The sequence below is a fragment of the Emydura macquarii genome, unplaced genomic scaffold (assembly GCF_026122565.2).
Source record: "Emydura macquarii macquarii isolate MOO-44397 ecotype Brisbane River unplaced genomic scaffold, CSIRO-AGI_Emac_v2 contig_2063, whole genome shotgun sequence".
Taxonomy (NCBI): domain Eukaryota; kingdom Metazoa; phylum Chordata; order Testudines; family Chelidae; genus Emydura; species Emydura macquarii.
Window position 1 is genome coordinate 2,775,100 of NW_027132200.1, and position 13,415 is coordinate 2,788,514.

At 39.0% G+C, this 13,415-nt stretch overlaps 1 protein-coding gene across 1 annotated transcript in view; it reads right to left on the bottom strand.

Annotated features, from left to right (window-relative positions):
* CSMD1 (CUB and Sushi multiple domains 1) overlaps nt 1-13,415 on the bottom strand; it is a 1,845,645-nt gene that overhangs the window by 1,356,982 nt on the left and 475,248 nt on the right. The window lies entirely within an intron of this gene.

Consider the following 13,415-nt stretch of genomic DNA (forward strand, 5'->3'; position numbering starts at 1 on the left):
TTCCAGTGTACTGTGCTGTGTTCTTCAGACTCGGCTCTGCCTCAGGGAGGTTCACATATAGCCTTGGGAAGGCTAGATTAAAGTATTAGGCTTCAGTTCTCTGAGTCAAATGATAAGCTTTCATTAAAAAATGTTTTTAGACTTAGTGGTTTAAAAAAGTCTTGAAAATGTGATTTGAGTGTCAGAGATGCAGCAACATTTACAGGCAGCTTCCAGCAGAAGAGACTACCAGCTGCTAGAACCAGGGAGGAAGCTTCCTGGCTCCACACCTACTACCAGAGCAGCCCTGCCCCCACTGACCTTGGGTAGGTGATTGTTTGCAGGTCCTGGATTCATTGCAGGGCTACGTAGGATTGGTTCCCCCTTGGTGGGACTCAGATGCATTTATTTCACATTTGCAATGTTTTCTCCGCAATTCTAGGGGCTAAAGACTTACATCTTTAACCAAATGAAAGCTAATTTTTTTGCACAAAAAGGTAACAGCCTCAAGCAAAACATTTTTTTTTTTTGCCAGAGCTGGAAAGTTTCCATCATAACAGAATTTCAGTGGAAAATATTGTTTCCATGAATATCTTCACAAAAAATGTTTTCCTTCCAGCTGTGACATTGGTGGGACTTTTTAATTCAAATTAAATGAATAATTGTGGGGAATGAGCCCCACCTTGTTTGTTCAGATAAGACAATGCCATCATATTGTTTGTCACCACTTAAACGACCCTATGTTTGACCCGAGGAAGAAATGACTTTAGAGTCAACCTGAGGTCTGAATAACAGATTGTTGTTTAAATGGGCTCCCCATCCCAGTACAGATGCATTGGTGATAAGTATTACTGACAGTGGAGAAAGATTGAAAGATATACCCTTCATTATATTTGGAGTACTTGTCCATCACATCAGTGTTGTTAACACCTGCTGTGGAATTATCAATTTGTTATGCATGCCGTCTAAGCCTGCTTTGCAATTTTTCACTAACTGGTGGTGAAGGTATCTCATCCGAAAAGGAACATATAGGATCACTGACGGGAGTTGATGACAAGAGGCCCATTAACCTGAGGGGGGGGAAAGAGAATTGTCTGTTTTGGGGATTGGAGAAGGAGATGTACAGACAATTTTATTTTTATAAACCTCTCTTATGAGATAAACACTTTTTCTATAATCAAGTCTTATGAAAGGGATTCTCTGAATTGGAATTAGGATTTTTTCCCCAATTTATGAATAATCCCAGACTGGCAAAAAGTAAACATATTTGTTTCAAATATAACAGGATTTCATCCATCAACAATGCTTTTATTAACCAGTGGTCTAGGTAGGGATACACAAACATCCCTTGTCTCCTTAGATACACTGTCACTACAGACAGACATTTTGTAAACACCCTCAGACTGTGGATAAACCTTTTACTGAAAATGGGCCTCTCACACTATGAAACACAGATATTTTCAATGATATATTGTAACTGAAAAAAAATGCATCTTTTAAATCCAGAGCTTCAAACCTATCTTGAAAAGAAAAAGAAGGGATTATAGAAGTTAGAGATAATGTGTGGAAACAACTTTTTTATATAGGTGTTTAATTATCTGAGTTTCAAAATGGGACAATGGTGCCGCTTTTTTTTTTTTTTTGAATTTGAAAATAATCTGAATAAAAAACCATCCCTTTGTGTTCACTGTCTCTATTGCTCCTCACTGTAATAGAGACTGAAACAAACTTCCAAGCAAACCAAGATGAACAGGATCCCTGATCAGGATTGAAATGGGTTGTTATTGGGAGGAAGGGTTTTGAACTGTATCAAATAATTGCATTCAATAATCTCCAGAATCCACTTGTCCGATGTTATTAATTCCCACTGATGGTAAAAGTGAGACAAATAGTCCCAAAACAGATAGGTAAAGATGTCTAACTGGCTGATCTGTTATTCTCTGTCCTTGTGTCAAATCTCTTGCAGGAATCACAGAAGATGATGATGAAGTGTTCCCCTTATTATCGTTAGGTTTAAATGACCCTCTTCCTTTATTGTTGATTCTGAGACATATGATACTGAGGCTTCTAATAATTTATTCTTTGATGGTTGTAAGGAACTGATGAAGAAGATGGTCGATACTTTCCTTGGTATCTGAATTAAGTGGAGATGAAGGTTCTCTCTTTCCTTTATTAAATAAATCCAAAGATCTAGCTATAGATACAGTTTCATTTTCTCAATCATCTCATTAGCATGTGCACTAAACAGACCATTTCTTCAAAAGGAAGATCTTCAATCCTCATCCTTGTCCATGAGGAAGTCAACTCATTTTCAGCTATACATGCCTTATTAAGTTGTTAGCCAAAACTATTGCCCTAGCTGAAACATCTGAAGAATCAAATGCTGCTCTCAACTGATATTTAGCAACATTTTGATCTTCTTTAAAAAGGGCATTTTCTTCTGTGCTCCTCTGGTAAACCATGGAGGAATAATAGAACTTTTCCTCATAGGTGATGCTAGTATCTAGCCACAAAAGCTTCATTAATTTGATATATACATAGCTAATGTAGCTGAATAAGACATTTTCTTCCCAAACATATCTAGTCTTTTCCCTTCTTTATCAGAAGCAGTAGAGTGGTCTTGAGTAGCCGCTGATCTTTGTAGTGCTGCCTCTATCACTAACAAATTAGGAGATGGGTGAGTATGAAACAAGCAAGACCTTCCTGAGGAAACTGCTACATTTTGTCAGCCTTTTTAGACAAAGGCTGAGTGGATGAGGGAGTATTCCATACCATTTTCATTTATTGAAACAATCCCTCCAACAAGTAAAGTGTAACCATTTCCCTCGTGGCTGCCCCCAAAATATCAAAACCAGGATGAGATGATTCTTCAATGAAAACTGAAGGACTATCCAATGTTTCTGTCATGTGATTCACCAATTCATGGAATGCCACTATATCATCTGATGGTGACAATGTTGAGGTGTCTCCCATATTTTCATCTAGAGACAGCATCCCTCCAGAGTCTGGATCCAACTCTCAAAACTCCAATGATTCTTCCTCCTTTGATATCAAATCCCTTACCACTGTATGAGACTTATCAGGACTTAGACACATTGTCAGATCTGTAATCCTTTGGAGGCAATAATTGAATGTCTTCTCAGTACCGAACTGACAAATATCCATTCTCATGCATAGAAACCTCTTGATAAGGTGCATGAAATGGCCATTGGAACCATCAAACACAAGGTGCCCTTGCCAGTTAGGCCAAAAACCCATATTTGGATCTGGTTAGAAATACCTTTGTCCATATGGATCCAGAACAAACGAATGAGACTGCTTATAGTACTTATTCACCAGATCTGATCCCTATCCATATCCCTTCTCCAATGTAAGCCCATTATTGGTTTGCAAGGAACTGGAGACAATAGTCTCCTTGGCTGAATAAAGAAGAGTGGAGAAAGTCTTCTCTGGACACCCAGAAGCAGTCTTAGGTGACAGATGTAAAGGAGAGATCCTGACTTGTTCAACCCCTCCACTCTTCCCTGGGAAGGCACCTACTTGAATTGTTTGCAACGAGCAAGTGCTGCAGGTGTGTGGAATCGGTTGTCATTATGCTCGGTTGATGTGGCATATCATGGTGTCGGACACCATCAGATGGTCCTGGGACATCTACATGGAACACATCACTGAGCATAAGCAATACCAGGAGGAATGAGACAGAGCATGCTAGAAAAGCGATGAAGAAAGACCTTTGTTTTGTGGATTGTAGTTGCTGAAGGACTAATTATCCTGAATTTATCATTCAATGAGGGACAATAAACACTCATCGTCATACTTGTTCCACTAACCAACCTCAATATTTCTTTTGTATGAGTGATGTACCCAAATGTTCAAATGTTTATATTTTAACTGTATCACTAAACTGATAACCATTAATCAGGGATACAGTAGATTACGTACTCTTTGCATTCTAAGAATTTTGAACCATATTTATATCTTTTGGATAATCTATGCATTATTTCCAGATGTACAGAATCTCGTCCCTTCAAAAACTCTGTATTTGACTATTTTATAACATTAGCTTTTAAAATCTGATACCTGCTCAATTGAGATAGCTGGTTCAATCAGTGATGGAACTTATTGATGAACTTGTGCCTAATTATTATCTTGTTGTGGGGCCCTGCTGGTATAGGTTATTGTATCCTAACATTTCACTGTCCTCATTGGCTCCCTAGCTTTTGCTTTCAGAACTGGCTCATCTGAATCTAAAACTCTGAGATTCAAAAAAGAACGTCTCTTGATTCTACCACGAGAATCAAGAATAGGTTTCTTGAAGGCCTTCTGGTCAGATGAGTCTCTCTTGCAGATTGGCTCTTTGCAAAGAGTCTGACACTGATGAGGACTGAGCTGAGTTCCTTCTAATTGGATTGGCTTCAGAAATGGATGGTGACACCACAGTACAGTAGAACCTCAAAGATACAAACACCACGGGAATGGAGGTTGTTCGTAACTCTGAAATGTTCATAACTCTGAACAAAACATTATAGAACAGTATCCTGAAGTCAGCGTGTCTTCCAACTGAGGCTGGGAGAGATCTCTGAAAAGATGGCACCTGGCAACACTGTTTTTTTTGCAAGCAGCTCCCTGCCCTATTCCTATTTCTTACCTTTGGGCTGAACTGAGGGGGCCTGCTCTGCACCCTTGGCACTACAAGCCCCAGCCCTCAGCTACCTCTCCCCAGGGCTCATTCTGCTCTTGCACTGCTCACCATCCTGCTGCCAGTGCCCCTTCTTCCCCTTATCTTTGCACTCCCAGAGATGTTGGCAGGACCCAGGAGTGCAGCCACAGGCAAAGCTTAGGCTGCATCGGTGCACAGGTTGTGGCCCTTTCAAACTCCTCCAGAGCACAGCTAATTGAACATTTTGACAGTGACTGTCTCTTTTTCAAACATGCCAGGCATCTGGCCTGTGCACCAGTCACAATACACGTTCCTTAGAAGTGGACTTTTATTCTCTGGTTCTGCCATCTTAAGCCAAATATTTATAACTAATTTAAAGAAATACTGAGTAACTAATCATACTATAACTTAATGATTAGCTAACAAAGTACAAATCTGGTAGTACCCTGGAGTATTTCCTGAACCAGTCGGCTGATTGTAGTTAGAAGGAACTGAGGCAACTGGAGTGCCACACCCTTTTTATATCCTCACTCTGGAATGTTTGATGTTCACTTGGGTTGGAAGAGATGGGAGAGGAAGCCATGTGAGCACTCCAATGGCTCCATTCAGGCTGCATCAGTTGGAGCATCTCAGGAATGGGAATATGCAGAGGACACTTGAAGTACAAATCATGAATATACCAAAAGTAAGTGGTACAAGTTTTTTATCAAAGGCTTTTTTGTAAAATTCTGCAATTGCATTTGTTCTTGAAATTACAGTAAATAGAAACAGATAACCTTGAAGTGCTAGTTGGGACTTGGAGAGAAGGATTTGTTATCCACTTTTTTCTTTCACTCAGAGAATGCATTCTGACCACCTATCATGGAAAGAAGATGCTCATTCTATTTTTTTCATACCTCCTCCTACAGCATTCAGAAGGACAACCACACCTGCCTGTACACCACATGAGGACCGCCAACTCATTTTATTGAGTCACAATATTTAGTGATTTTCCTTAAGCCCCAACTCCTGGAATCACAAGACTACATAAGAATCTCAGCTTTCTTACAGTAGAACATTTCTAGTCCTCATGATTGTGGACCAAACTTGAAAATATGGACTGAAAATGTTCAAAATAACCAGAAAACAAATTAAAAACCCATATATTTATATTAATAAGTTATATAATATACATAGTGTTCTACTAATATTAACTAATGAACATTAATATTCATATACTTTTAAAATCTCATGATTAAACTCATTACAACTTTGTGGGGGTGACGTGATTTTTGAACCCTTAGGGTTGTCAATATTGTGTAACTAGCAAGAACCTTGGTCAGTGTCCCAGGTCCTACTTCAGATCAAAGTGTAATTAAAAGCCATACACCTTTAATTATTAATATAAAATCATTCATAGGATACAAGAGAGAGTCTTACGGGACAACTTATGTGTTGACTTCTATCTAACTTCAATTTCTTATATCATCCATCACCATAGTATTGACACATTTCCCAATAAATACTCTCAATCTGCTAAAGGAGGTTCTACCGGATTTCAAGAAGCTTACTGCTCTTTGACATTCTCTGGTTATAAGAAGCTCTGCTTGGGATACTTTTTACGACCTCTGTTACCCCCATGGAATTGTTCTTTTCACACTTGGGAACATTGCGAAAGGTATATCAAAGAGAAGGATTTTGAAGTGCACCATAAAGATGGTCAAATTCTGTATCAATCTGATATCCTCTGGAAGCTTCCTTCTTAGCTAAATCCTCTTAAATGAGAAAGTATTCTCAGCTTCTCATGCACCTTGTCCTGAGTTTTATAAACTGCATTGTCTCAGAGAAGCACAGCTGTTTTGGATGGTTATGCATATTCTGTTGCTGATGTATCTGTGTCCCAGCCAATTGATGGCTTTAAAGATAAAAACCAAGACCTTGAACCAGTGTTACCAGATGTTGCGGGAGGGGGAGGGGGGATTCCACTCTCCAGCATGGACTCGGTTGTTTTCCCCACTTGTCCTCCTGCCCCCCAGCACACACAAGGATCCTGGATCTCCCTGAAACAGGGAGTCTACCCTTTCCCTTACCCACACAGTGCATGAGCCACCAGGAGCTGAATTGTCAGTGGACTTCCCTATGCTTCACCATACAGGAATGGACTCTCTGTTCCCTGGATTGCAACACCATTTGGCCCAGCTGTCTCTCCACCTGTACAGAAGGGTAACACAGCTATATTTGAGCCGTGTTGCAACCCCATTCGCCAGGTCGCAACTCCACTTGCTGAAGGTGGGCCTGGCTTCCCCTCTATCTATAGGGAAGGCAGCTGGGTCATATTTTGGTGGCATTTAGTAGCATTACAACCAAGCAGCTGGAACACGACTCTGGATTGCTCTGGCAGCAGCCATTCTGATTTAGCAGAGGACCACTGCTTAAAAGTGGTTGATCCATGCCCCCTGACTCCATGATTTATGGAACTTTGAACAAGTGCAAAAACATTGTGGGAGAGTATGTCTGCCTTCCTCAATTGCCATTTATTGGCACCACGGCATTGAACTGATAACAGACTTGATCTGGGAACCAATGGGAACAGTGCGCAATGCTGATGTGCTCACGATGGTCCAGCCTGTTGAGGATGTAAGCTAAAAAGTATTCTACACTGCATCCACCTTCAATCTCAGGTACAGTGAGTTACAGTCATCTGGTGACAATGGAATTACATGGAGGTGTAAATCAGCATGCAATTAGGCCTTAGATGTCTAGACATGAATTATAGGTATTCTTTTCCTTTTTTTGTCTGTTTGTTTGTTTTTTGTTTTTTGTTGGGGAGCTCAGCTTTAATTAAAGAATCACAGATAGGATGTGGGTCCAGAAAGGGCCCCGAGAAGATGTTAAATCCAACCCCTGTGCTGAGGCAGGACCAAGTAAACTAGACCATCCCTGACAGGTGTTTGTCCAACCTGTTCTTAAAAATCTCCAATGATGGATTCCACAGCCTTCTTTCAAAAGGTATTCTGGAACTTAATTACTCTTATAGAATGTTTTTCCTAATATCTAATCTAAACGTCCCTTGCTGAAGATTAAGATATTACTTCTTGTCCTACCTTTGGTGGAAATGGATAATCACAGGCCTCCTTATAACAGTTTTCCACTACCTACCCTTCCAGTCTTGTTTTCTCAAAACTAAACATGTCCAGTTTTTTTAACCTTTCCTCAAATGTCAGCTTTTATAAACCTTATCAAATTTGTTGCTCTCCTCTTGACTCTCTCCAGTTTTTTTGCATCTTTCCTGATGTATGGCACCAAGAACTGGATGCAATACTTCAGCTGAGGCCTCACCAGTGCCGAACAGAGCAGGAAAATTGTCTCCTGTGTCTTACATATGATATTCCTTTTAATATACCCCAGAATGTTGTTAGACTTTTTCACAACTGCATCATGTTTTTGACTCACATGAAATTTGTGATCCATTATAATCCCCATATTCTTTTTCAGCAGAACTACCACCGAGCCTGTTATGCCCAATTTTGTAGTTATACATTTGATATTTCCTTCTTAAGTATAGTACTAGTCTTTGTGGAATTTTACATTGTTGATTTTCAGACCAATTCTCCAGTTTGTCAAGGTCATGTTAAATTCTAATCCTGTCTTTCAAAGTATTTGCAACCCCTTCCAGGTTGGAGTCATTCATAAATTTTATAACCATGCTCTCCACTCCATTATCCAAGTCATTAATGAAAATATTGTGTAGTACTGTACCCAGGACTGACACACGTGAAACCCCACTAGAAACATCCTCCCAGTTTGACAGCAAACCATTGATAACCACTCTGAGTACAGTGTTTCAAACAGTTGAGCACCCACCTCATAGTAATTTCATTTAGACCACATTTCCCTAGTTTGCTTATGAGACTGTCATGTGGAACTGTATTAAAGGACTTATCCAGCATACTACTCTAGTCCATCCTGGAAGGCATCTATCTTCATTTTAGATAGCTGGAGAGAAAAGTAGAGTTTTAGAGGAGGAACATGGCTTGGATGCTTCAGCAGCACACTCAGAGGAGCAGAAACTCCATTAGAGACAGGAAAATGCTATTCACTTCTAATATAACCATATAATTGAGGACCTACTTAACTTGCAATATTGGGGCTCTGCAATATTAGGCTCCCATGGCAATTTTGACAACAGAAGCTCTGCTGTTCACTCACAGGGCTGACAGTGGGAGCCCTGGCCACCCCGGGCTGAGAGAGGGACCCCCCACTGTCAGCCTCAGGCGGCTGCTGTCAGTCCTGGGAAGCTGACAGCAGAAGCCCCCAATCTCAGCCCCAGGTGACCGAAGATGAAAAATTGAAGAAAAGTAATAATGGACTTTATTACTGCAAATAAAATGTCCATTATTACTTTTCCGCGATTTGACCACAACTCAGCTGCAATTTTTGATAATCGTCCTGCAATTCAAGTAGGACCTTACATATAATTATCTGGCTGGATACATCGTGAAATACCTGAATGCACCCCACTGTGCCTACACAGTTATATCCCCTATTGTAGTATTACAGGAAAGTGAGAGTATTTAGAAAGAAAAGGGCTTGGTCAAAATGGATCACAGAATGTCTGCTGAAGAAGATATAAATATCTAAAAAAACTACAATACCCACCTAGGGAAGTGAAGAAACAGATTGACAGAGCCAGATGGGTACCCAGAAGTCACCTACTACAGGACAGACCCAACAAGGAAAACAGAACGCCACTGGCCATCACTTACAGTCCCCAGCTAAAACCTCTCCAACACACCATCAAGGATCTACAACCTATCCTGGAAAATGACCCCTCACTCTCACAAACCCTGAGAATCAGGCCAGTCTTCACATACAGACAGCCCCCCAACCTGAAGCAAATACTCACCAGCAACTGCACACCATACAATAGAAACACTAACCCAGGAACAAATGCTTGCAACAAATCCCATTGCCAACTCTGTCCTCATATCTACTCAAGTGACACCATCATAGGTCCTAACCACATCAGCCACACCATCAGGAGCTCGTTCACCTGCACATCTACTAATGTGATATATGCCATCATATGCCACCAATGCCCCTCTGCCATGTACATTGGCCAAACTGGACTGTCTCTACGCAAAAGAGTAAATGGACACAAATCAGACATCAGGATTGGTAACGTTCAAAAACCAGTAGGAGAGCACTTAAATCTCCCTGGACACTCAGTAACAGACTTTAAAGTTGCCATACTTCAACAAAAAAACCTTCAAAAACAAACTCCAGTGTGAAACTGCAGAGCAAAAACTCATATGCAAACTTGATACTATCAGACTAGGTCTGAATAGAGACTGGGAGTGTCTAGCCCACTACAAAATATAGTGTTCCCTCTTTTGACATTCACACCTTCTCCTCAACTGTTGTGAACGGATTCATATACCCTGATTGTATTAACCTCGTTAACACTCACTCTCCTCACTGTGATGTAACTCACGCATCCTTGCATGTGTATGTATACTGACCAAACTGAAGTTTCCACTTCATGCATCCGACGAAGTGGGTTTCTGACCACAAAAGCTTATGCCCAAATAAATTTGTTAGTCTTTAAGGTACCACAGAACTCTTGCTGTTTAATTATCTAATGTTTCCAAAAGTGGCAAAGATTTTGAGCACAATAACTCCGCTTAGGCATTTACAAGCATCTTTCCACAAGTAATTGCATTTCCACCCAATAAAGCATTAATTTGTAAGGAAACAAATATTAAATTTCATATGTTTTAACTTCTTTGTTAAAACAAAACAGATCTTATAAAAGATTTCATTTATGAAGGCCTAATAGTGATTGCTGAAATGAAAACAAAATTTATTCCTCAAACTGAGGGAGGATGAGAGGAAGTAGAAATGTAAAAAGGGAAATCCTTTTTAAAAACAAAACAAAAAACAAAAAAGGAAAACTATTAACAATCGTTCTCATCATTCAATGTGTCCTGGAGTAGTAACAAAATATGTGCAAAATAAAAGAGCCTATAAATGCAGTTAAGTGACAGCACAGTAGCCATGAAACAGATGAGTTTAATATACCAATACATCCTCAGTAGACATCAGGTAAAATAAGCTTGAGACAAGTGATATGCTAGCCTGCTCAGGGTTGAGAGATATAAAAGTCTTGTAGCAATTTTATCAACTACATGAAATTCGGATTTGGGATGTTTGGACTGATACACAACTTGTATTCCTGCAGCTTTTGAGGATTTATATTCAGAATATTGAATCTTAACCAAATGTTATCTTATAATGCTGCAGTCTCTTACAGATAATTTCCAGACAACTGGATAGTTACAAAAAATTATTCAAAGCATGTTTCTTAACATGCTCGGAATTAAGAAATTTTCCATTTTTGCAAGTCTGTTTTCCCAGAATATGGACCATCTGCATTCCATGGAGTAAATAAATGAGACCCTGTTTCAGAAAAGAATGTAAGTATGCTTGCAGTTAGGGTCCAGATGCCCATATACAGCCTTTTGCAAGTCTTCTCTTCCTATTATAAGGTATCCAGAAAAAATACTAACAAATGCCACAAGACGAACTAATGTGTAACAGCAATTCATGTCTCTGAGACCATGGGGCTGGATTATTAGCAGGGTTCTTAATAGGGCTGCTCCTACATGTGTAGCTATTCAAGGTACAATAGCACAATTATTCCTCACTGGTTGGAACTATCAATAATTATGTTATGATTGTTCTGCCTTTTTTACACTGGCTGCCTATAAAACTGTGGCTTGACTTTAAATTTGCACTATTGTATTTTCAATCCTGTTTTATTGTAGGCCCGGAGGGTTTATTTCAAGGGTTTATTCAAAGGTTTACTTGAGGGTTTCATTCAAAACCTATTCCTTGAACTGATGGGTATCTGTGTTCGGACATCACACACCATTTCAGAACATAGCTTCAGAAATTAGCAAGAAATCATACTCCTCCCTGAAATCTAACTGATTCCATACAATATCTCCCACTTGAAGAGATACCTGGAATTGTTTATTTTCCCTCCTGAAAGAAGTATTTTCAAAATGACCGTTGTTGACTGTAAATGTATTTTATTTCACATCATTCACTTTTTTTCCTTTTAAGAGAGCTGGAGTGTTTGTGCATTAGAGCATTTTAAGAGGCTACAGCTTTATTACATGTGGAATTGATGCTTATCATTAAAAGTTGCCTAACCTTGTTTTCAGTTGTTTATAACTTTATGAAATATGTTGAATCAGCCAAAAGCCGATTCCTACTTTGCACTTAACTGGAAAGAAACCTGGAATTATTTTGTAAATAAGGATGAAACTGGCAAATATCTTTTTGCTATCCAATAGTACTGCCACATTTGAAATGTTAATAAGAGGCTGAGAAAGCAACAACACCACTATGCTTGATGCTTATATTTTCTTATATGCTTTTCACTCTTGAACAACAAGGCCATGGAGCACTACAAAAGCATGATTTGTGTACGTGTACCTTACTTTATACATAACAAATCACATCAAAGAGTTAACTTAGACCTCTAAGGATCCAAATTCTCATGATTTGAAATTCCATTTAGATAACTTGCAAAAATTTGGCTACAAGAGAGACCATTCAAATGTATTTCATTCATTTACAAGGTTTTTAGATGGAAGACTTGTTCTTACTCAGTCTCTATGTAGAAAATAATATTTCAACTTATAGTGGTTTGCTAACTTGTCTGCATCTTTTAAAATATTTTAGTATTTTTTTATTGTGTAACTGATTGTTCCCCTAAAATGAAGTATGTGTAATTGTGTTCTCTTACAACTCTGCTAGGTTTGTAATGTTAACATTCTCAGTCTTTAATTTTGGAATATTATGGGCAGAAGAAGAAATCTGGACAATTACAAATGAAGGTTACAAGGACAGTTGGAGCAGTATTAAGGAACTTACATGGAATTGTGCAACCTTAACATTCTCTCATTCAGCTGTGGGGGAGTTTTTTGTTTAAGGAAATAAGACTGCTTTTAACGATTAGTTGGATTACAAAAAATTACAAAACAGGGACCAAAATAGAAGGTCAGATTGCAAAATGGTGTCATATTGAGTATGCAAACAGAAGTAATTAAACCTCTGGCTGATTGTAGTTATAATGAACTAATTTTCTAAAACATTTAGAAATGGGTCCTGGCCAGCTGTGCATATTTCAGAGGACTAAGGAGCTTAGTGTGCATATATATAAGTTTTGCATATTTATAAAGAGCGAGATTCTTTACTCACATTTCCTTAGGAGCCTAGAACAGCAAAATGTATTGCACATGGAGAAAGTGAAAGTGAGATCAGTGGGGGCTGGAGGTACATAGTAGGTGCTTAAGGGTAGAGCTGGTCAGGTACTTTTTGACGAAATATGTTTCATTGGAAAAATACCTATTCATCAATAATGAAACTTTTAACAAAAAAGTATTGTTTCAACAAAACTTTGTCAGGAAGTTCTCTCAGGTTCAGGATGGAATTTTTGGTCAAAATCAGAGAGAGAGATCCATATCAGAATAGCTCAATGAATAATGATACAAAATATACAAAATAAAACAGCTCCAACAGGAGAGATTGAGAGACAAAGATTCTGTATTTTGGTGGCTGATGCTCTTGTTGACTGCCCTTGATACTGAGCTGTTAGCTTTTCTGGGATGGATCACTTTTTTTGCCCCCACCACCCTCAATTTCCTCCACCCCCAAATCCAAAAGGTCTCATCTTCATTCAATGCAGAATAAAAATAAATTTTTAAACCTCAGCACTTTTGATAAA